This window comes from Musca autumnalis, unplaced genomic scaffold (genome assembly GCF_047663935.1).
Source record: "Musca autumnalis isolate F117 unplaced genomic scaffold, ASM4766393v1 scaffold_3, whole genome shotgun sequence".
NCBI lineage: Eukaryota > Metazoa > Arthropoda > Insecta > Diptera > Muscidae > Musca > Musca autumnalis.
In genome coordinates, this window is record NW_027411866.1 from 111,225,876 (window position 1) to 111,250,159 (window position 24,284).

The 24,284-nt window shown below is 33.8% G+C and overlaps 1 protein-coding gene across 11 annotated transcripts in view; it reads right to left on the reverse strand.

Moving 5' to 3' along the window:
* The window catches only part of LOC141397476 (uncharacterized), a 655,384-nt gene that overhangs the window by 532,384 nt on the left and 98,716 nt on the right, over nucleotides 1–24,284 (reverse strand). Inside the window, exon 3 of one of the 11 annotated variants that reach the window (XM_073973772.1) lies at nucleotides 14,677–14,717. The exons of the other annotated variants lie outside the window; for them this stretch is intronic. The gene's annotated coding sequence lies outside the window, so the exon portion shown is untranslated. The remainder of the gene's footprint in view (nucleotides 1–14,676; nucleotides 14,718–24,284) is intronic. 11 annotated transcript variants of the gene reach the window in all.

Consider the following 24,284-nt stretch of genomic DNA (forward strand, 5'->3'; position numbering starts at 1 on the left):
CTATGCATGAAATATGAAGAGGCCAAACGTAGCTGAGCAATTTTTGCCAGCCGAAACGATAAGAAGAAGAGGAGGACTATCATATCCAAATGTAGCAATACCAAAGATGAAGCTCTTTTTTATTAACATTGTGGCCTCTGGGTAAATATTTTATTAATACTAAAGTGGAAAGCATACACAAGCTAAGTTACACACATACATACATATACAGGTATAGCAAGAATCTCTAATCTGACCAAGGTAAAGTAAGGAAGAGAAGAAGAAATTAAAAATAATTTCTAAAATTGCCATTTGAATTGGATTTTTGTTATTGTTGTTGTTTATTTTTAAAAATTAACATTTATTATATAAAGTGGCAGGACTAAAAGTAACAAGTAAAGAACAATAAGTCCGGCCAAGCCGACTTTCCGCCTTAAAATATTCAAAACTAAAATGGAATAATTAGTTTCTGTTATGTTCCAAAATTGTTCGACGAACACCACAAATGCCTAAATTAGGTCACAAAATGTATCTAAAAAATTCTGCAATCTGTTGGTACCTTTATATGGGGTATATTCCAAAATATGGACAAACACCAAATTACAGCTTGTTCGGTCAAAAATTGTGGCTAAAATCCTCCGAATTGCGAAAATAGGAGAGCATCGTTATACGGGGGCTATACCAAAAAAGGACCTATGTAGACGACTTTTGGTGGAGAAGTTTCGGGACCGCTGAGAACTTCAACTGTCAAATTACAGCTAGTTCGCTTAAAATAGTAGCTAAAATCCTCAAAATACCTTAAATCGGTAGGTACCGTTATATGGGGCTATACCAAAATGTGGACATATCTTGGTAATTTTTAGTGAAGCTTTTTGGTCATTTGGAACATCAGCTAATTTGGTCAGAAAATGTTGCTAAAAGCTTCAAAATACCTTATATCGGAATATACCATTATATGGGGGCTATACCTAAACGTGGTCCTATCTCGGCAATTTTTAGTGGAGAAGTTTTTTGGCCATTGGGAACATCAAATGTCAAAGTTCAGCTAATTCGATCAGAAAATGTAGCTAAAAGCCTCAAAATACTTGAAATTGGGAGGTACCGTTATATGGGGGCTATACCAAAGCGCGGACCTATAAAACCCAATTTCAAACTTGACCTGCCTATGGAAAAAAGTCACTCGGTTGCAAGCTTTAGAGTGACGGAAATGCCTAGATAGTCATAGAATTCTATCCTGATCAAGTAAAAAATGTCATATCGATTTTTTTGTATTTTTTGGGAAAGTAACAAAATTAAAAAATTAAGAAAAACTAGTGATGATTCGAATCCCACTACCAAATAGGACTTAAAATTTTTGTAAATGATCGTAGTTTAATAAAAAAAAAATCAAGAAAATCGAAGGAGTCAATCATTGTTAAAATTTAATTTTAAATATTAAATCGCGGAAATTGCATCAAGCCCACAGTGCAAAATTTTTTCTATTTTTAATTAAATTGCTGACAAAACATACAAAAAATATGAGTATTTTTTAAAAATAACTTTTACAGAATTCGACTTTTTAAAAGCGCGATATCTCTGGAGCCGTTGGTAAAAATAAATCTGAAAATATACTGCAATGTTTTGCTGATGAGCAGCATCACCACAGCAAAATATAAAGGAAATCAAAAAAGTGACCGACTCACTTAGACCAAAAAATCACACTATTTATAAAGATTTAAGCAGAACCTTTTGAAATAAATACTAAAAAACTCCATATTGCATTGTATAACACTAGGTTATTTGGTTTTTCTGGGGCATGTGGTTTAGGCCGTTATGGCGCCAAAATCAGGAGGTACCGTTATATAGGGGCTATATCAAAAAATGAAAATATGTTGAGAATTTGTGATGAGAAAATTACAGATAGTTCCGTCAACAAATTTAGATAAAATGCTGAAAATCGGGAGGTACCGTTATATCGTAGGTATACCAAAACATGAACCTATATTGATTTTTTTTTGTGAAAAAGTTTTGTGAAAATTAAGCTAAAATCCACAAAATATCGAAAATCGGGAGGTAGCGTTATATGGGGGCTATTCCAAAACATGGACCTTTATTGACGATTTTTGGTGTAGAAGTTTTGGGATCACTGAGAACCTCAAATGTCAAATTACAGCTTGTTCAATCCAATAAATTTAGGTAAAACTCCCCAAAAAACCCTTAAATCGGGATGTACCTTTATATGGGGGCTATACCAAAACGTGGACCCATCATTTTTGTTGCAAAAGTTTTTTGACCTCTTGAAACTCCAAATGCCAAATTGGAGCCAATTTGGGCGTAAATGTAGTTAAAATCCTCAAAATACCTTAAATCAGTAAGTACCGTTATATGGGGGCTATAGCAAAACGTGGACCTATCTTTTTAGTGGAGAAATTTCTTGGCCATTGGGAACCTTGAATGTCAAATTCCAGCTAGTTCGGTCAAAAAATTTAGCTGAAATCCTCAAAATACCTTAAATCAGTAGTCAGGAGTAGTTCTTCTTGTTTGAGGTTAAGCTTAATGTGTACATGCATATATTGTAATTTTTATTGATGGGCCCCATCGCCTCAAATTACATGTGAAATAAACGAAATAAAATCGGGTGGTACCGTTATATGGGGGTTATACGTATTGGTATGCCGAGGGCTGGTCTAAATCCATTATTTCGATGAGGCACATTTTTGGTCGTATCTAAGTGTAAGGTACATATGTATATACAATTTTAGCCTACATTGGCGGAGGGAATAAAGATGTCTTTGTCAAAAAAGTATTTCAACCATTAAATAATTACTTTAAAGAAGTAATCCTTTAAAATAATGATTGTAGATTTAAATGTTTGTTAAGTAATTCATTTTCTTGAATATTCAAAATATTCAACCAATTCGTATTAAATTTCATGTGAAAAACATTTGTTTGCCACCATTCTGTCACGTTTATTGACATGACAGTTTTGTACAACGAACTGACTAACTAAGAATAGTTGATTTTGACTACCTGCCATGGATGAGACAACAGAAAATATTTATGTATGTATTTTTATTTGCCAACAATTTGAAAAACTTTTTTCCTCGTTTTCGCTTTTTGCGCTTCTTACAGCAATTCATATTAACTAATTTGTTTATGACATTTTTGTATATTTGAATTTATGTCAAGCAATAAATTTCGTTTTCTGTCTGGTCTAACGTTATTATGGCAATAAAAGAAAAAAACAATAATAATTGTTATACACAGTTATTATTATATACAATTGGTGGAAAGAGGATTATAATTGGCATAAGAATTCAATATTGTTTTACATATGTATGTACATATGAACTTATAAAAATGTCTCCATGAATGCTCATATGCATTTAGTTATCATCTTCATTCGTACCTTCACTTTTGCCGTTACTAATTTCTTTGAAAATTATAACTGTTCATCAAATTAAATTTGTTTTTATTCTTGTATTGTTACAAAAAAGTTTCTGTACGATTATAAAAAAAAAACTTGCATGCAAAATGTAAATATCCATCGCATTTATTTATTAATTCTTGTTTAACAAAAAAAAAAAACAATAGAAACATATTTTGATATGCAACATATGTAAACAAAATAAATAATTTATTAATTATTCTGATAAATTCCATAAATTACAACTTTAATGCAATAAAAACACGATAACATGTCGTATATGCATTAAAACTTATTTTATTTTCCCTGATAAAAACTTTTGTGAATTTACACATTTTAATTATTAAAAACAATAATATTCGATATTTAAACTTGAAAAAAAAAACTAAACGTCGTCATTTAAATTTGACAGATAAAATATTTCATACAATAAGCCTAACAAGTAAAAATATCAGTCGTGTTTGCCGACAAAGATATACCCTCAGCATGTGTGAATAAAATTTTTAATATATTGACAATATCGAAATTAATACCGACTACGCAACCGAAAACCATTTCTCAATAATAGTGTATGAGGCGGTTTTTAGATTTTTTTTACACTTTTTTGACGTATGAACTTGCCGACAAAATAAATTTGAATTAAAGCTAAAAAGTATTGTGGAGAAGGTACCTGAAAGAATACATCGGCATAGTCCATTTTGGAGTCATTTTTTCGATGGATAGTGAGTCCTCCTCTCATTTCAGTTTGGTTTTGCAGGACTGTGGTAGGAAACATGGACTTGCCCACGAAAAACATAATATCGCTGTAAACAAGACAACAAGGAGTAACATTGGTATACATTTCCAAAGGTTCTTCGAACAGACCCTAAACTGCACTTTAACAAAACTGTTGAACTTTTGTGGGGGAGTACCTTAAGGAATGGACCGATATAGTTCATATTTAAACTCTATCTAAGATTCGCAGAAATATTACGTTGGGTAAAATGCGCACCGTTACTGCCTTCGAGAGATATCATGCGCACACACAGAAAAAAAGGCCTATCTAACATATGTCCCAAACATATATTTCAGCAAACATATATTTGTTTGCAAGCAGTCCCAAACAAATATTTGTTTGTATCCAAGCATATTTCTAACATATATTTTTCTGTGTGCAGCATTTTAACGAAAACTTTCGAACTTTTGTGGCGAACTTAAACTATGTTTGGACCATGCGCTCCAGCCACTACACGTGGCCAACTTTCGGGCCATTTTCTCAGGAAGTGTGGACTTTCCCCTCAAATGGGGGCAGCGAATACAAGTGGTTGCAAAAAGAATCAAAGCGTTTCGAGACCAGCTGTTAAATTTCACCTTTCCGAAATTTGTTGTGGGAGGTACTCGAAGGAGCGGAACTATATAGTCCATATTCAAACTTGAACTATGTCTCATGGTATTAGAAAGAAAGAAATATGTGCAAAGTATGGATCAAATCGGTGACTGCCTTCGTAAGTTATCATGCGCAGCATTTTAGCGAAAATTGTCGAACGTTTGTGGGGAAGTATCGGAAGGTGTAGGCTGTATTGCCCATCTTCAAACTTAAACTAAGTTTGGACAAAATATTACGAAGGCCAAATTTTTGACCGAATCGGCTAATTGGCTTCAGCTACCACATAGGTGGCATAGGGGTTTTTACACCTTTCGAGCCATTTTCTCAGGAAGTATGGACTTGCCCCTGAAAAAGCCGTTACCATCGTAATGGGGGAGAGCAGGTTATGAACTAAAGATTTCCGAAAATTTGTGTGTGAGGTACCCGAAGGAGTGAACCGATTGAGACCATCGATTATTATTAGCAACCTTCACAATACCGAAAACAAAGACATACAACTGTATTTATGTCTTTGCCGTGGGACTATGCCAAAACATGGATTTGTACTAACAAATTTCTGGGGAAAAGTTTTATGGCCCCATAGAAAACTAGCTAAAATCTTTCAGCTATTTCGGTGTGATAATGACGCAAAAAGCTGAAATATACCTGATATTAAATATCGGGAGGTACCGTCATATGGTGGCTATATCGAAACATGGACCCATACTGACAAATTCCTGGGCGAAAAGTTTTGTGGCCACAAATTGCAACCATTTCTGTAAAATAATGCAGCTAAAACGTTGAAAATACCGAAAATCGGGTGGTAGCGTTCTATGGGGGCTATCTGAACACGTGGACCTTTACTGACAAGATTCTGGAGGAAAGTTTCGTAGACCCAAAGGAGACTAAATACAAAATTTTATGTCATTTCGTTTTGATAATGATCCTAGAACCTTCAAACTACCGTTAATCGGGAGGTACCCTTCTATGAGGGGCTATATCAAAACGTGCACCATTTCGGTGTGATAATAAGGCTAAAAGTTTTAAAATACCGAAAATCGGGAGGTACCCTTCTATGGGGGGCTATATCAAAACGTGGACGAGTACTGGGGAAAGTTTTGTAGGAAAAGTTTCGGGCTGTACCATTATATGGGGGCTATATCAAAACCTCATCCAATATAGCTCATTTTCACTACCAACGTTTCAATACCCAAATTTCAATAACTCGTGATAATATGGTCCACACAAAATCGACGAATTTCATTGCGATTGCGGATGACCATCTTTGCACTTTATCTAAGATTAACTGAGAAGTTACTATATCCAAGGTTTGGACCAACGCACTATCCAGTTCGTATGTTGTCGTGCGCACCAGCCAATACGCATATGTATGTAAGAACATAATGCGTGCAGGGTTTTTATAGCTTTTAGGCCATTTTCCCAGTCCCACTTGTATGGGAAAGTGCGACAAAAATATTTCTAATCGTCGAATCGCTCTGATTTTTTTCAGTAAATGCTTAAAATAAGTCTAAACAAGTAAAAAAAGTATCAGTCGGCTTTGCCGACAGAGACAGATCGAATGTATTTAGGATCTTTTCAGCCGACAAAAATGTGGGAGGAGGGGACCGATATGGGCCATTTTAGTAGTTAAACTAAAATTTTACAAAATATTAGGAGATCCAAAGTTTGAACCAAATTGGTTTACCCGTTAAAGAGATATCGTGCATACCATTTTAGAATCCATATTGGAACTTCATTTATGAGTCCATATTGGAACCTCATTTATGTCTGGTAGAAATTTTACAGTGTGTAAAGTATTGACCAAATCGGTTACTACCTTTAAAAGTTATCGTTCGCAAAATGTTTTCGAACTTTTGTGGGGGAGTTAACTGAAGGAGTGGACCGATATGGTCCATTTTCGCCAGGTCAGGTTTTGTTATAGCCCCCATATAAAGGTACCTCCCGATTTCAGGTATGTTGAAGTTTTTATCTACATTTTCGGCCCGACTTAGCTGTAATTTAGTATTTGGAGTTCCCAGTAGCCAGAAACATTATGAATGAAAAATTGTGGGCATAGGTCCAGGTTTTGGTATAGCCCCTATATAACGGTATCTCGCGATATCAAGTATTTTGAAGCTTTTATCTACATTTTCGACCCGAATTGGCTGCAATTTGGTATTTGGAGTTCTCATTGACCAAGAAACTTTCCCACCAAAAAGTGTGGACATAGGTCCAGGCTCTGGTATAGCCTACATATAACGGTACCGTCGGATTTCAGGTTCCTTAAAGTTTTCATTGGCGGTGGGTCTAAAATAGTTCGGTCCGGGATAACTAAACATTTCTACTTTTTTCATTTTTGTATAGAGAATCATATATCAAAATTATACAAGTGTGTTAAAAATACACTCATAAGTAATTACCAAAACAAACATATCTAAATCTTGAAAGCGAAAAACCAAAACAAACAACACAAACTAGTTAGAACACAGAACTACAAAATACAACTACAACGACCAGATGCATCGTCAGTATTTTTTATATCACACGCGGAAATGCAAATATATGCAGCTGGAACCACATTTTTTGTAAACTTGACACTATTTCGAAGATTTAACAAAAAATATTCAGAGCGGTCTAGGAAGGCATAGTTAGTAAAATTCAACTTCAATTTTGAGGACTTAGAAAAATCCACAAAAAAGTATTTAAAAAATGTTATTTTTTAGCTAAAACTTCAATTTCGAAAAAAATTATTTTATCTTTTAATTTTTTAGGTATTTGGCTTATAAGAAGTCACAACCCTACTGACGTATTAAAGTCTTTAACTTCTGTTTTGATATATTAAGTACCATTGTTAATTACAAAAACATTGCTGGAATATTAAAATAAGATATGTTCAGAAACAATCTGCTGAATTTTTTGGACCCAATCGGTTGATCCGTTCGTGAGTTAGCGCACGCCCCAGCCAGAGAGTCGATTTGTCTGACACGATTTTCCTAAAAGCTGAGGGTTTAAAAAAGGTTATGCTATAGGTGTGATTATTTCAAATATAACGTCACAACAGAAAAATTTTCATTTTTCTCACTTAATTTATTTTCTATCACTTTACGTGCAAATTTTCGAAAGAAAAATTTATTGAGCACCAAAAAATTCATTTTTCACAAATTTTTACAAGAAATCTACTTTACTTTAACAGAAGATTTATATCATCCGAAAGGTCACACCTGGAGCTATTTTCGGTTTTTTGTTGAAAAATAAAGCATAGTTTTCTGACAAACGCACACTGGTCGAAACCAGTGATCTAGCGGCGCGAAAGTCAAAAACTCGAACTATAAAATTGCAAAATATTTTCCATTGTATCGATTACAGATACTGTGCAGACAAAGATTTTGTTTTTTCATTTTTGTTGTTGTAAATATTCACTCAGTTATTCACTATCAAATACAGGAGTTTTTGTTGCATCAGATTTTAAAAAATTTTTGCAAAAAATTAACTTCATATTTGTTTAAATGTTAAATAAATTCGTAATGAAACTGGACAAGATTTATTTTTAATTAATAACAGAGGGTGTGATTTAAATTATAAAAATTAGTTTGGGGCCTAGAGGTACTTAGTTATATAGCAATAAATTTTCAAAAAATTCAATTTTTTACTGTTTTTATGGGTTTTACGCGCTTGTTCCGTAGAGTGCATCTTGTAAACTTGGCCGAACTTAGGTTCGATTATTTTTTGGGGAATGAAATTGGACTCTCTGGATACGTAGTAGCTACATTAGGGCTGCAAATATTTGCAAATCTTTTGATGACTGCACATTTAAAAAAAGGGATTTCGTATGAAATTCATAAAAATTTAGCTGTGCATTTGTATGGGAGCTAAATCAAAATATGGTCCTATCTTGAGAAATGTTTGCAAGGAGGAGTTCTACCCCCGGAGACACAATAATACTATATTATAGCTAAATATGTTATTAAATATGGGATAACACGTAAAGATTCAACGAATCGGGGTACCATAAAAGGGGGTACATCGAAACATAAATCTGGGTTGAAAATGTTTTGTAAGAAGATTTTATACGCAGTGAGAACACGGAATGCAAAATTACTGCCAAGTTGGTTTAAAAATGTGGTCATGATATTCAAAATACCTTAAATTGGGAGGTACGGTTACATGGGGGCTATATCAGAACGTACACCTATGTCCATAATTTTTGGTGAAAATATTTTGTGACCACTAGGAACCCTAAGTACCAAATTACAGGTAATTAGCTACGAAATTGTGGCTTAAATCCTCAAAATACCGAAAATCTTAAGGTACCGTTATATGGGGGCTTTACCAAAACATCAGCCGATATTGTTCATATTTGGGCCATTATTACCCACAGGTACAAGCTGAGTTTGTGCCAAATTTCAGTGACGTATCTCAATTCGTTTGCAAGTTATTAATTTTGCGCCGCTAGATCAGTGCTTTCGACCACCGTGAAACGCCTGCCTTTGAAACATTGTTTTTACTAAAGCAGTTTGCGCTGCCCATTGTAGCTCGAAAACGAATAACCCGATCAGCATATATTTTTGTGGGATTATTAAGAACCAAATAATATTGTCCTTAAGCGAAGTGGAATTAAAAACTACCTATTTATAAAAATGGTGAACTGCCTAAGTCAAAATTTCGATTTTAACGAAAAATGCATAAATCCGTTAAATATTTTGTGAAAAATGTCTCTCACTTAAGAACAGGATTCTTATGTGTATAAAAATTCAACAAAAACATACGAGGATCGGCACATCCGTTTTCGAGCTACAGTGGCCATTTCGAGAAACACCCGTTTAAAGTGTCGGGGCTACATACAAATCCCTATGAATTTTTCCCTTACAATGCTCATATATCAGCCAATTTTGGTTAGTTTGCGGCATATTCTGTACCATATGCACTTCAAAATAAGATACTAAATAGTAAACATACGTTAAGTTCGGCCGGACCAAACTTGTTATACCCTCCACCATAAAATATTCCTAACTAAAATGGAATAATTAGTTTCCTTTCCAGCCCACAATTTCAGGTGCAAAAATTTTTCTAATCTAAAAAATATTTTCAATCGGGTGTAACCTTTATATGGGAGCTACATATAAGTGTGGGCCTATCTTGACAATTTTTGATTGGATTTCGGGTAGTTCCGTTTAAAAAAATTTTGCCAAAAACTTCAAAATACTGAAAGTAGGGAGGTACCATTATATGGGGCCTGTACCAAAACATGGAGCTATATTGACAACTCTTGGTGGAGAAGTGTTGTGCGCAATAGAAGCTTCAAATATAAAATTTTAGCAAGTTCGGTCAAGAAATACAACTACAATTCTTAAAATGCCGAATATCGGAAGTTACGCTTAAATGAGACATTTAACAAAAAGTTTAACTATATTGGAACATTTTAGTGATAACTTTTTCTGACTACTGGAAATCTAAGATGTTAAATTATGGGTAGTTCCGTCAAACAATGTAGCTAAAACCCTCAAAATACCGAAAATCGGGAGGTACTGTTGTATGGGGCTATACGAAAACATGGACCTATGTTGACGATTTTTGGTGGAGAAGTTTCGTGAGAACCACTGAGAACCTCAAATGTCAAATTATAGATGTCCATATTTTTTATACCCTACATCACAATGCGGAGAATTTATGTAACACCGTGAAATATTCAGCGTAGACCTGTGCCGTGACATAACTCCCGAAACGATTTTGGGAGTTATGTCCGCCTTGGATTGCGGACATAACTCCCAATTTTTTTGGGAGTTATGTCCAACCCCCCCTCGCGGACATAAGTCCCAATGGGAGTTATGTCCGTTTTTTAAAATTTTAATAATTTTCATTTATTTTTTTTTTTCATTTCACAATATAATTTATTATTGATTTAAATTTTTTAAGAAAATTAAGTACAAATAAGTAGTAGCCAATAGAAATCGAACTATATTCAATATTTGCCTTGAAGCCTATTTAAAATGAAAAATTCTGCCTGCGAAAAGCGCAGCAGGCGAAAATATTTGTGAAAAAATCGCGCGATTTTGTACAAAAATATTTTCACAATTTAAGAAGATAAAAGGTTTTTTAAAACTGTTCAAATACATTCAGAAAAACAAAAAGCGCGGCAGGCGAAAATATTTTTGAAAAATCGCGCGATTTTGTACAAAAATATTTTCACAATTTATGAACATAAAAAGTTTTGTAAATATATTTAAATACTTTGTGGAAAATTTAAGATGATAAAAAGTTTTTGTAAAAATATTCAAAAACTTTAAGGAAAATGAAAAGCGCCGCAGGCAAAAATATTTTTGAAAAAAATCGCGCGATTTTTTACAAAAATATTTTCACAATTCAAAAAAAAAAAGTTTTTTTTAAATTAGCAAATACTTTCTGAAAACCGAATAGCGCCGCAGTCGAAAATATTTTTGAAAACAATCGCTCGATTTTCTTAACAAATATTTTCAGAATTAAAGAAAATACAAACATTTTGTAAAAATATGCAAATATTTGAAAATCGCTCCATTAAAAAAAATAAATTTTTGATTACAAATTAAGGAAAAAATTGTATTAACATGTCTATATTGAAAAATTTAAATAATTATGATGTACATAAAATGTCTTCGTCGAATAAAGTAGTATGGTAAAAATTCTCTGAACTGCTACTGACATAATTTCGATTTCAAATAATTTTATGAAATCAGGAGGATTTTGTGGATACTTCGGCATCGGTTGGCACTTAGACCTTTTCAAATGTATAATTCCGCTAACATTCTACTCTATAATTTATAACAATTTTTATAATCATTAATTTCAAAATTAAGCAAAGAAATAATTTTGAAATTAAGACAAAATCGTTGGGAGTTATGTCCGCAATTTTTTTGGGAGTTATGTCCACTTTGTTTCACGGACATAACTCCCAACGAATTTTGAGAGTTATGTCCGCAAAGCAAAGCGAACATAACGCCCAAAATCACTTTGGGAGTTATGTCCGTGGGAGTTATGTCCGGGCACCTAGTAGACCCTCCATATGGTATACCAAAATTCATATCTCGACGAGATAAAGTGACTTGAAATGTGTGTCCCCCGTCTATTAAAAATTTTGTTTAAACTCCAGGCCGCAATTATGGACCAATCGTTACGAAATTGTATGGAGGTCGGGTTTCCACCAGAATAGAAACGATTAGTTTTTGGTGGTGCTCGTGAAATATTTAGGGGGTGAAATGGACCAAAAACAAAATTTTTTATCCGATTTTGTAGCGACTCTGTAGGTCGCAAAGTAAGGTTTGTGTCTACGGCAAAGAAGAAGCTTGCAATTTAACATGATGATCAGATTATATTTAGCAATGAAATGGACCAAAACTATTGTATAAAATTGGTAAAGTTGTTAGTATAATGACTATATCTTTATTCCTGGAAGATATGTTCCACCCTCGTAAGTTATACAGTATCGGCCAAAACTAAAGCACCCCCTCAGTAAATTTTTTTGAAATGATAATTTTTTTATGAAAACTAAATTATAAATTTATATTTTATTTTTCTTTTTATTTATTTATATCTTTATAATTGGAAAATGCAAAAATAAGGAATTCAGAATTCAATAAACAAAAGTTAAAATTCAAAAAATATTTTAGGTCGCAAATATAAGCGGGCAAAACTAAAGCACCCCCCAATTTGAGGTACAACAAAAACTATTGAAATCAATATTTCGTTGCGTATCCTCTATTCTGAATGACACAATCACATCTTTATGGTATAGAAGATACTAAATTATTAATTACTGCAGGCGAAATAATTGATTTTCGGAAAATTTAGCTTAAATACTCAAAATACTGAAAATCGGAAGGTACCGTTATATGGAGGCTATACCCAAACGTGGACCCAGGTCCACGATTTTTGGGGAATATTTTTTGTGACCACTAAGAACCCTAACTACCAAATTACAGCTAATTTAGTAGGAAAATGTGGTTAAAAATTCGAAATACCGAAGATCGGAAGGTACCGCTATAAGGGGGCTATACCAAAACATTAGCCGATATTGTTCATATTCATCCAAAAATGATGCTACAGCATCTACTAGTCAAAAACAATACGCTAACGTTTAAAAATTAGCAAAAGAACGAATTGCAGAAAAACGATAGACGCCGGCTTATTCAGTCGATAACCAGCAAAATAAACCTTTCATATCGACTAAAAATTAAGGAGCCAGATTGGCATTCGCCAAGACCCATTTGAACTGTTTTCCGATGAATCTATGTTTAATTTAAAGTATTCAGATGGTAAAAGGCTTGGACCAAATGGGCAACCGTTAAATCCTAAATATTGCAAAGACGCTGTAAAACGTGAAGGCGGAAGGTTTTTTGCTGGTCGTCGACTGAATAAGCCGCCGTCTACCGTTCTTTTGCATTTCGTTCTTTTGCTAATTTTTAAACCTAAGGGATTTAGTATTTGACCAGAGAATGCTGTAGCATCATTTTTGGATGAATATGAACAATATCGGCTAATGTTTTGGTATAGCCCCCTTATAGCGGTACCTTCCGATCTTCGGTATTTCGGATATTTAAGCCACATCTTCTTACTAAATTTGCTTTAATTTGGTACTTAGGGTTCTTAGTGGTCACAAAACATATCCACCAAAAATCGTGGACCTGGGTCCACGTTTGGGTGTAGCCCCCATATAACGGTACCTTCCAATTTTCAGTATTTTGAGGATTTAAGCTAAATTTTCCGAAAACCGATTATTTCGCCTGCAATATTTAATAATTTAGTAACCTTTATGACTAAAAGATGTGATTGTGTCATCCAGAATAGAGGATAAGCAACGAAATATTGATTTCAATAGTTTTTGCTGTACCTCAAATGGGGGGTGCTTTAGTTTTGTCCGCTTATATTTGCGACCTATAATGTTTTTTGAGGTTTAAGTTTTGTTTATTAAATTCTGATCTCCTTATTTTTGTATTTTTCAATTATAAAGATATAAATAAATAATAAGAAAAATAAAAAATAAATTTATAATTTAGATTTCATAAAAAAATTATCATTTCAAAAAAATTTACTGAGGGGGTGCTTTAGTTTTGACCGATACTGTATTTAGACGAAGTACTCGTGATCTTTCCACTGATGCCAATTATGCTGATGTACGTGGTCCGATAACATAGTTACAGCCAAGTATTTACAGGGACCCCACAGCTTTAATTGTGTGTAGTGTATCCATAATCTCACTAGAGGTCGCAGTTATATTTTAATACTGACAATTTTTGTACGAAGTACGAGATTTGGTCTAGGAAAATTGCCATCAATTTGAAATTGAGCATTGAGCATTGCGAGAAAAATATCCAAATTAGGGACAAGAAACTTGAAAGCCTCTCCTTTGATGCAAATTATATCAGTAATAAATGATGCATATCAGTTAATGATATCAATAGCAGTGCCCAGAGGAAGTCATGCAGCCGATGAAGACGATCAAAATAATTTGCGTTTTTATAATATTTTTTCTTAATAGCAGAAGTAAAACCGCGAAAACTTTTGTCTGCAACAACCAAAAATTTGCTCGCGAGCGGACTTGTACTGGGGAATTGTTTCTTTACCTATGTACCAACAATCGTTTATGTAGCGCGAGAAGAAAACATTTATTTTTTTTGGAAATGGAATATGAAAGAATTGGCAACATTTTCTATATACTTTATAGGGTCGCAAATTAATATTCCAATGCGTTACAAACGGAAAAGACAAACCCTCCATACTATGGTGAAAGGTATAAAAAATTCGATTTTTTTTTTAATTTTACAAGTGGCTATAACGTCTTAAGTGAAATGACTGATTGTCCTAAATTCATCGGAACTTTTCCACAAACGAATTGTGGTTGAACACGTTTGGTAACCCTGTCATAAATCGAAAAAAATGTACCAGGTTCATTCTAGAAAAAAATTAAGCTACATACCACCAGTTTTTTTAACCTTCCTTGGATCTTGAAAACCGTACCTGTAAAGAAAGAATTAAATTTTAAATGTTATTAAATGTTCCTTCAGGACAAAATATTATTTTACAAAAAATAAGACAAAACCACTTGATGAACATGCCTGCAAAAATTAAATCTGCCCAACCAAGTGTTAGCGAATGCTATAGAATTCCCACATCAGCTGGATACTTGTACATTAAATAGCTGTCAATTCTAAAAATAAGTCGACAGATACATCAGAAAATGAAATCAATGTTAAAGAGGAAAGATTTAATAAGAAGACAACAAAGTACCCATAGAACAGCGGCATGTTACTGACAGTAGTGAGGTGTTATGATGATGAGCACGATGACCATGATCATGACAATAATGATGATGGTGTGATAGTGATGCCATTTGAAAATAAGAAAAACATTGATTCAAAAGATTTTTACTGTTATTTGGAAAAAAGAAAGAAAATGCTACAGGATTTTTATGCATAGTAAAAGAATGAAGGGCAACGTTTAAATCTGACAGAAAGTTTCTCTGACAGTTTAATGAAATCAGAGTAAGCTATATTATAAAATTGATGATGACGAAAATGTGGTTTTGGCCAGTAGAATTAAATTTTGAATTACTGTGATAAGATGGATGGCTTAGCCTTCAACGAAACACCAAGCAAAGGACAAGGACATCTGCTACTGCGTAATATGCAACGTCTCGTTAAAAAGGCACTTTAAACATGAAAGTTTGCAAGTATCGTTAACATTAAAAAAAACAAGTAAGCAAAGGCTATAGTCGGACGGGGCCGACCATGTGATACACTACACCACAACCTCTAGGAATTTGCTATGGACAACCGCCTTGCACGCTGAATGTCCGGATTTGATTCCCAGGTCTGGTCACATCATGTTGGCGATATTTCCTGAGTATTTAAGCCATGAAAAACGTCTCTACAAGTGGCAACATAGGACACGCCGTTCGGACTCGGCGACACAAACTAGGTCACATATCAATGTCTTAATGTGAATACATTGATATAACAGAATCCTCCCTTGTCCCTACTTGGATGTTTGTAGAACAATTATATAAATTATACATTTCTACAAAATATTCTAAAATTGGAACATTCACATTGATTAGCCCCTCCTGGTACATCTTCAAATTGTCTTTGAATGTCAGGTTCCTTTTTGGAATACACCTAAAATCTTTATATATAAAACTCAATTGTCGTTTGTTGGTAATTGAATCAGTTGAAAACGGCTGGAGCGATTTGCATAAGTTTTTGTGTCCGCCCACTTTTATAAATATGTTATATATACGAAACTACTCAATAGATTTTCCTGAAATTTTCAGGGAACGTAGAGTGATGGCCCCCGGTTGAAATTGGCTACATATTTGGTTGAATTTCGGATCGGGTACCTCCCCCATGCCCTATTTTTGGAAAAATGCAATTTTTGCAACAATTACAAATGTATCGCTTTGAAAATTAATTTCCGAGTTAATGGCGATTGTGTTTCCGACCTTACGTGCTAATTTGGGGTATTAAGACTGGACTACGCCCACTTTTTTAAATATGTTATATATACGAAACTACTGAATCGATTTTCCTGAAACTTTCAGCGAATGTACAGGGTTGGCCCCCAATAAAAATAGGCTACATATTTTTTGATTTTCGTATCGGGCGGGTACCTCCCCTCTGCCCTATTTTGGTAAAAAATGCAATATTTGCAACAAATACGAATGTATCGGTTTGGGAATTTATTTGCGAGTCAATGGCGATTGTGTCTCCAACCTTACGTTCTTATTTTGGGACTTAAGATCCGACCACGCTCACTTTCTAATTAAGTTATATCTACAAAACTACTGAAGGGATTTTCAAGAAAATCGCGATATCGTTCGTTGGTAATGGCATAAGTTGAGAACGGCTGGACCGATTTCGATCATTTTTTCTGTAAAATGTGCGCCATAACCCGACTTTGGTCTTTATCCAAAGAAAATTTGAACATACCCACATACGCCCACTTTTTTCAATTTTCAATTTTTATCATTTCTACAAAAACTACTGAACCGATTTCCCTCAAATTCCCAGGGAATGTACATAGATGGCCCCCGCTTAAAATAGGCTACAAATTCAGTAGAATTTCGGAAAGGGCGCGGTACTTCCCCTATACCCTACTTTTTTTAAAAAATGTTATATTTACAATAATTACGAATGTATCTATTTGGAAGTTAATTTGTGAGACAATTGTGGTTGTGTCCCCGACCTTACCTACCTATTTTCTTGAATTTTGAAGGGGGCATATTTAAAAAAACGCCTTACCTTTATGAATAAAAATTAAATGCTGTCATAACCCAACTTAGGTTTTTTGGAAATAACAATTTACCACGCCCCCGAAAACAGGTTACATATTTTATTGAATTCCAGAGGGGGCGGGGTACCTCCCCTATGCGAAATTCTTAATAAAAACGTTATATTTGCAAAAATTATATATGTATCGGATTAAAAATTTACGGATTAATCCCCAATCTAGGTACTTCTTTGGGGCCTATAGGCCCGACCACACCTTTTTTTTAATATGTCATAACTCCAATACTACTGAAGGGATTTCCATAAAATTTGCAGCAAAAGCTAAATGTTTGCCGTTGTTATGTATATTGTATGAATTTCGGAAGAGGTGGGGTACCTTCCCCATGCCTTTCTGTTAAACGCTATACGTATAAGCCAAACTTATGATTATATCGGTTTCAGCATACATTTTGGTAGGCAATGAAGTTGTGTGCACCCTAGGTACATATTTGGAGCCAAAATACCGGACCAGGCCCACTTTTTTAATATGTTATATCTTGAAAACTGATGACCACGCCCACTCTTTCCAAAACATTATTTTTCCAAAACTACTGATCCTAATTTTCAGAAAATGTTCGGGAATGTCCCGTGGTCCAAAATGCTATATATTTGTAGACGAATTTCGGGACCTATTTTTTTATAATCGCTATATTTCCTAAACTTATGAGTGCATCAGGTTGCAAATTAGTTTTCGAGACAACGGTGGTAGCTCCCCCGATCAAGAAAAACTATATATTTACAAATGTACTTAAATGGTGAGTTTCAACGGTCCATCAGCCATGAAAAGACAAAACATATAAGTCTCAATAAGCAGGTGAATTCGATTTAAACATTTTTTTAACTTTTATAATTGGATCGCTTTAGGATAAAGACACGGACATGGACGATAATAAATCCTAAAAGGCACAAATTGGCGAAAAATTTCAACAAAGTCCGTAAGAGAAAAGAAAGTTTACAGACAAAATCTGTTGATAAATTTAAAATCCTTCTCGGTTTGACAATGGACCGAAGAAGTGAGGTAGAAAATACCTATTTTTGAATTGTCAAGCATAAAGTCGATAAAAAGTTGTCAGTAAAACTCATTACGACGGGCCAGCAACGCGGACCGGGGTCTGCTAGTAAATAAATATATATACAATGTAATTCGCTTTATCTCTGATATTTGATATTTGGGAAAATTGTGAGTTTATTGAAGATCTATCGTCCGAAAATTGTGCACTTGTACCCAGCGTTGCCCACAGATTTTGATCAGAAATCGCCAAAAAAATCGTCAAATCGTTGTAGCGGTTTTTATTCTCTTATAAAGAAAAAATATTTTAAAATGTCTTATGTGTTGTATTGAAAAACTGTACGCATATATCAGTAACAACATTTGACATCCATCCGTAGATGCACCATAATTTTTAAAAGTTGTTTTTATTTTCGCGGAAAATCAAAAAAAATTAAAAAAATTATAGAGTTGTGCCAAAGGAACTATATAGAACTATCTAGTTCCAATGGCCCACATTTTTATATGTATGTCATGATGTTACTCATACGTTTTGGAACTAGTGCAATGAAATAGGAACTAGATTACTCAACTCTACTAAATTATACTACCTCAGTAGCATAATGGTTGAATGTGTGGGGCTTCGGTAGATTCCTAATTTTTCAATGTACCTCTTAGGTCATAACAGCTCAACTCGAAAGAATTATTAAAAATATCACTTTAAAAATGAGCTTCGCCTTAATAAAGCAAAACAAAAAAAAAAACAAAATTATAAACATTGTCTTTATAAATTGCATATTATAGCAACAACAAAAGAGAAAAAATTTATTGTTCAAATATTATTCCAAATATATTTTTTGGTTTAATACGAAAAAACTGGAGAAACATTTTTACGAGTTATTCTACGATTTCGCGGAAAATCGACAAATAATAAAAAATCTTGAAGTAAATCCAAATTAACTTTCCCCCAAGTCCGTACAAAGCTGAAAAAATAAATTAAAAATACCTAAAAATCTAGACAATGCGTACAAAAATATGTAAACAATTTTATAGAGATTGGGTATTTAAATTGTAAAAGTCGCGCACTGTGCATACGATTTTGATGCGCATCCGGTTTCATTAGCGCCCATCAAAAATACGCCAATAAAAACCCCTATTTCAAATAAATTCTTGAAGAATCGTGGATGTGCCTCCACATTCTACTTTGAATAAAAGACCCATAATACTCGCGTATCTCTGTAATTTTTGACACGTGTTTTCGCAAATATTATAACTGCGTATAAAGGATTCCATATATGTAAAAAAATTGGATTTGTCAAAATATATTTTTGCTGATTTTCCTATTTCCAAGGTATCTATATCCGCGGTTTTAATGGATGGATTCGATCGCGGAAGGGCTCATTAGATCCGTTGCGTAAAAAGCTAAATTCACGCGGGGTTCAACGGAAATTGATGGACACTTGTAAATTTTAAATAAAAAATAAAATAGGTTTTTTTTAAGAAAATTCACGCATCAAATTTTGGCCTTTAGACTCCAATTACTAGGATACTGTAAGGAGCACACTCATTAGATATACATTAAACGACGTAAAATCACGAGATCTATATTACTTTTATGAGATTAAAAAAATTTATGATTATTAAAAAAATTCAAAAAATCTCGAAAAATTCGGCATCAATTCCACGTGGATTCAGGGGGTATATAAAAAAATCATACACTAGTATCATGTTGCCCATGGAGTATTCTTTGAGTCTTTCTTTGGGCATAGGTCTACAAAATGTAAGGTAAAGCCAGAACATAAAAAAACTTGTTGGCTTCATCCCATTTTTACCCATTTTTCTATATTGATGCCAACACAGCTTCCACGTAAATTAATTTTAATGGTCGACATTATGGGATCCCTCCTAAAACACTTCATTATACCCTAAGCCTTTAGGCTAGAAAGGGTATATTCACTTTGATACGACCAAAAATGTGCCTCATTGAAATAACGGTTTAAGACCCCAAGAATGTTTGGACGAAATTGGTTTCAGACAATTTGGAGTCGATTTAGCCATGTCCGTCCGTCTGTCTGGCTGGTGCGCACGATAACTCTCGAACGGATCAACTGATTCGAACCAAATTTTGGGTATCGTAATTTTTGTCCAAACTTAGTTAAAGTTCGAAGATGGGCCATATCGGTCCACTCCTTCGGGCATCTTCCCCACAAAAGTTCAAAATTTGTCTGTAAAATGGTGTGAACGATAACTCTCGAAGGGAGCAATCGATTTGGTCCAAACTTTGCACATCATATTATTCTTTCTAGATATAGTTCGGGTTCGAATATGGAGTATTGGTCCACTCCTTAGGGTACCTCCCAAACAAAATTCGGTTAAAGTGAAGTTTAAGAGCTCCTCCGGGATGGTTTTGAAGTTTGGTTCAGTAAGTTGTCCTTGCGACTCCCTTTACAATGGTACAATTTTTTTCTTGCGCACGTCCATACTTCTTGAGATATTGGCCTTAATGTTCCAAGAAACCCTGTCGGCACCAACCAAAATGGCAAATCAAAGATAATTCTCGCAGGAGTTTCTGATTGGTGCAGACTTTGGAAATCATATTATTTTATCCAGTCATGTATCAGGTCGGAATATGGACTATATCGGTCCACACCTTCGGGTACCTCCCACACAAAATTCGAAAAAAAGTGAAGTTTAAGAGCTCCAGTAGGTTGTTCTAGCTAGCGGCCTCATTTTCAACGATACTATCTTTTTCCGGAGTAAGTCAATACTTCCTGAGATAATGGTCCAAGCACCAAAACCCTCCCGGCAGATACTAAAATGGCTATTGTGCAAGATAACTCTAAAACTTTTTCAAAAATTTCTTCAAACTTAGTTTAACGTAATTTAATATTTTTGTGAAGAAGTTTGGTTACTAAAAATGTTTGGTATATGTCAATGATTTGGTATAGCCCGGTACATACAGATTTTAAAGCAAACTCGTGATACCAAATCAATATATTTTATATACGGCATAATTATTGTGTTTGGTTTGGTTTTTTTTTTTTTTTTTTTGTCAAAGGCAGACATCAGCACAGCTGACTGATACTTTCTTACTTGTTTTAAATAATTTCAGTTATACTATATGGAATATGTTAACAGTTCGCGAATTCTGAATGGGTGAAATTCGGATTCATCGATTGTAAAACATTTTTGGTTTTTACAATATGTCTGCCAAGAATAAAGATAAAGCTGTATAAAAGTTTTGGTCCATTTGACCCGTTAAATATTATGTGATCAACATCTCAGAATGCAAACTTCTCCTTGTCATAAAATCTTAGCATTATAAAATTTTTTAGCGAACGCACTATTGCAGTCGCTACAAAATCTATAAACTAGATTTTTATAAGATATCAGTCCCCAAATGTCCCAATATTTGGGTCCACTCCTTCATACATCTCTCGACCTAAGTTTTTAGGAATGATCAATTTTTAATGGAAAAAGGCTTACGATGTTACCTGTGTTATAATAAAAAAATTACTAAAATATGTTTTCTACCCCCGTTTAGTTACGAACTTGGTCATGGTCATTTATTACAAGATTTAATTCTAAAAATCACATTTTTCATCAAGACCCACACACACTATGTGTGTATTTGTAAACGCTGTATAGTTTTTCAGATTTTCTTTGCAATAAAACAATTCACTTAAGAAAATAACTAAAAAAAATAAAATCAAAGAATTTTCCGCAGACACGCTAAAACCAAATAAAGAATAAAGCAACTCGTTCAATCACAACTAATTCAATTCATACTCACACATTTATCAAAAAGCAAAAAAAAATAGAATTGAACAATGAATGATGGGAAGGATCAACGGCAACACTGTGGTTCACACACATTCTCCCACACTCTTTGTTTTTTTTCTTTCTTTTCACCCGCACTCAAGCATTCTGCAGCTTGTGGCTTTTGCTTAATGATTCAAGGACTTTTTTATTTGCAAAACATGATGATGTGTTGGTAAGTGTGTATTTGTGTTGGTATTTTTTTTCTTCTCCACATATCATTGTTTAAATCAATTCTCAGTTAAATTGAATCAACATTTTAAACCAATCATAAAATGGATTTTTATTCAGTCGTTGGTGTTTTTTTTTCTAAATATTGTTTTGTTATTGTTTTCCTATTTCCCCATCCTTACAATGGTTTTTATTTTGTCTTGCGCTTTATTTTGTTTTTATTTTCTTAATTTTTTTATTTTATACTGAAGGTCAAATGTGAGTGGTATGACTGTTTTGGTTCGTTTTTTATTTTTTTGTGAAACTCATTCAAATTTTTGAGACATTTTTCTTTTTGGTCTTTTTCATTTTGTTTTAGGAGAAATAGTGTGGGATATACGTGTGTCTTTTATAACAAAAGGTAAGAAAAAGATAGAATTTTCCTAAAGAAAAGAAAAATTCATTTGTCATAAGCCACACAAAAAGCTGATATGCCTGTCATGTCAGAGAGATGAGTAAAGTAAAAATTTGTAATAAATTACAAGGCAAAGAAAGTCATTGAAGCTTAAACAAAAACTCAGGTTAAAGAAAAGAAAAACACCTGGCCACAAGGACATCATAGCAGTAGGATTTTATGGACATATTGTAATCAAGAATGGATGACTTGGAAGATAATATCCATCATTTGGAATTTCAAATTGTCATGAATTTTTGTATAAAGAGAAATTTAGCAGTTTTTGATTTTAATTTACTTAAGTGGTCATTCTGTTCCACAAGCTAAATTAAGAACAGATTTGAAATAGCAACGATCTTTTCCTTTTCTCTCCAATTTTGTGTACTATGCTTTGAAATATAATACACTGTGTAACATTTTTAAGATAATCTTGTGCAAACAATTTGAACTGAGAATTTTTTGAAAGTACGGACCCGAACAACAAAAACCCAAGTTGTTTTTTTTTTTTTCAAATCCAGCTAGGATTTGATGGTACCATCTAAATATGGATAAATATTGACATTTTAAACCAATTCGGTGTTATATCTCTGAAACCAATGCGAATTTATATCTCTGAAATAAAGCAAATTTATATTATTTCGGGAAATAATGAACTCCAAAAACTACATTTATTACCTCAAATTTTTTTATATAATTGTTCCACAAACATCCAAGGCGGGACAAGGGAGACTTATCTCATATCAATGAGTGCACCCCATTCAAATTAGCTCAATTATATGGGACCTACAGCCGAGTCCGAACGGCGCACATTGGGGCAAAATTCCAAAAAAACGGAGATTAATTCAGGGAAGCATTTGAGAGAACCCAAGGCAATGAACCAATGTTAATATTTTTCGAATGTTTACACTTCAATCAATGTAACGGAACACAGTTTTGGTGCAAATTGAGAGATTGGAGAGGTATATTCGAAGCCCTCATAAATGGGTACCATAAAAACTATGAAGTGTTTTTACGGTTTTGCCTTCATTTCTTATTTGATGAATCCAAAATCTTCTAATATGATAAATTATTGATTAAGCTAATATTTGGCAAAAAATTATTAAGTTAGGTCAATATTTTAGTGTAGCTCCCATACAACGGTATCTCCCAATTTTATGTATTTCGTGGGTCTTGACCACAGTTTTTAGTACATTTATCTGTAAATTAGGATTTATAGTTCAGAATGCCTAAGAATTCATAGTGTAAAAATTTGTCAATATAGGTCAATGTTTTGGTATAGGCCCCTCTATATGCAGTCAAATTTGGGAGTTTTCGAATATTATATGCATACTAGCTGACCCGGTTCCGCGTTGCTTGCCCGTCGTTTTGGATTTCCGTGTAAGCCTTTGTAATCTGTTTACAATTTATGAGTTAAATATTGATCCCTCTAGATTTTCGAAACGCATTGTTGGCCCATCGTTTTAGTGACCAATGCACATTATCGGTGTTGTACTGTATTCTAAAATGTGGGATTGATCGCGCTTTCCCACCTATTGCAACCCTGGTTAAAAGCGTTTTTGTAGTCACGCTTACTAAAATTAAGGATATCTATAATTATACATTTTTGAAAAATTGGGTTGACCGCGATATCCCATTTCCGAGATGACCATTCAAGATCAAGACAGTAAAAATCATATTATTGCAAACGTTTTTTAAACAAAACGTTCAAAAATAACTTTCATTTCACGATTTCTAAAAAAATTTTGTGGGGGAGGTACCCTGGTCACTCCACTGACCACTATAAAAAGTAGTTAAAAACCTATTCTCAGACCTACAAACTCCACATACAAAATTTCATCAAATTCGGTCCA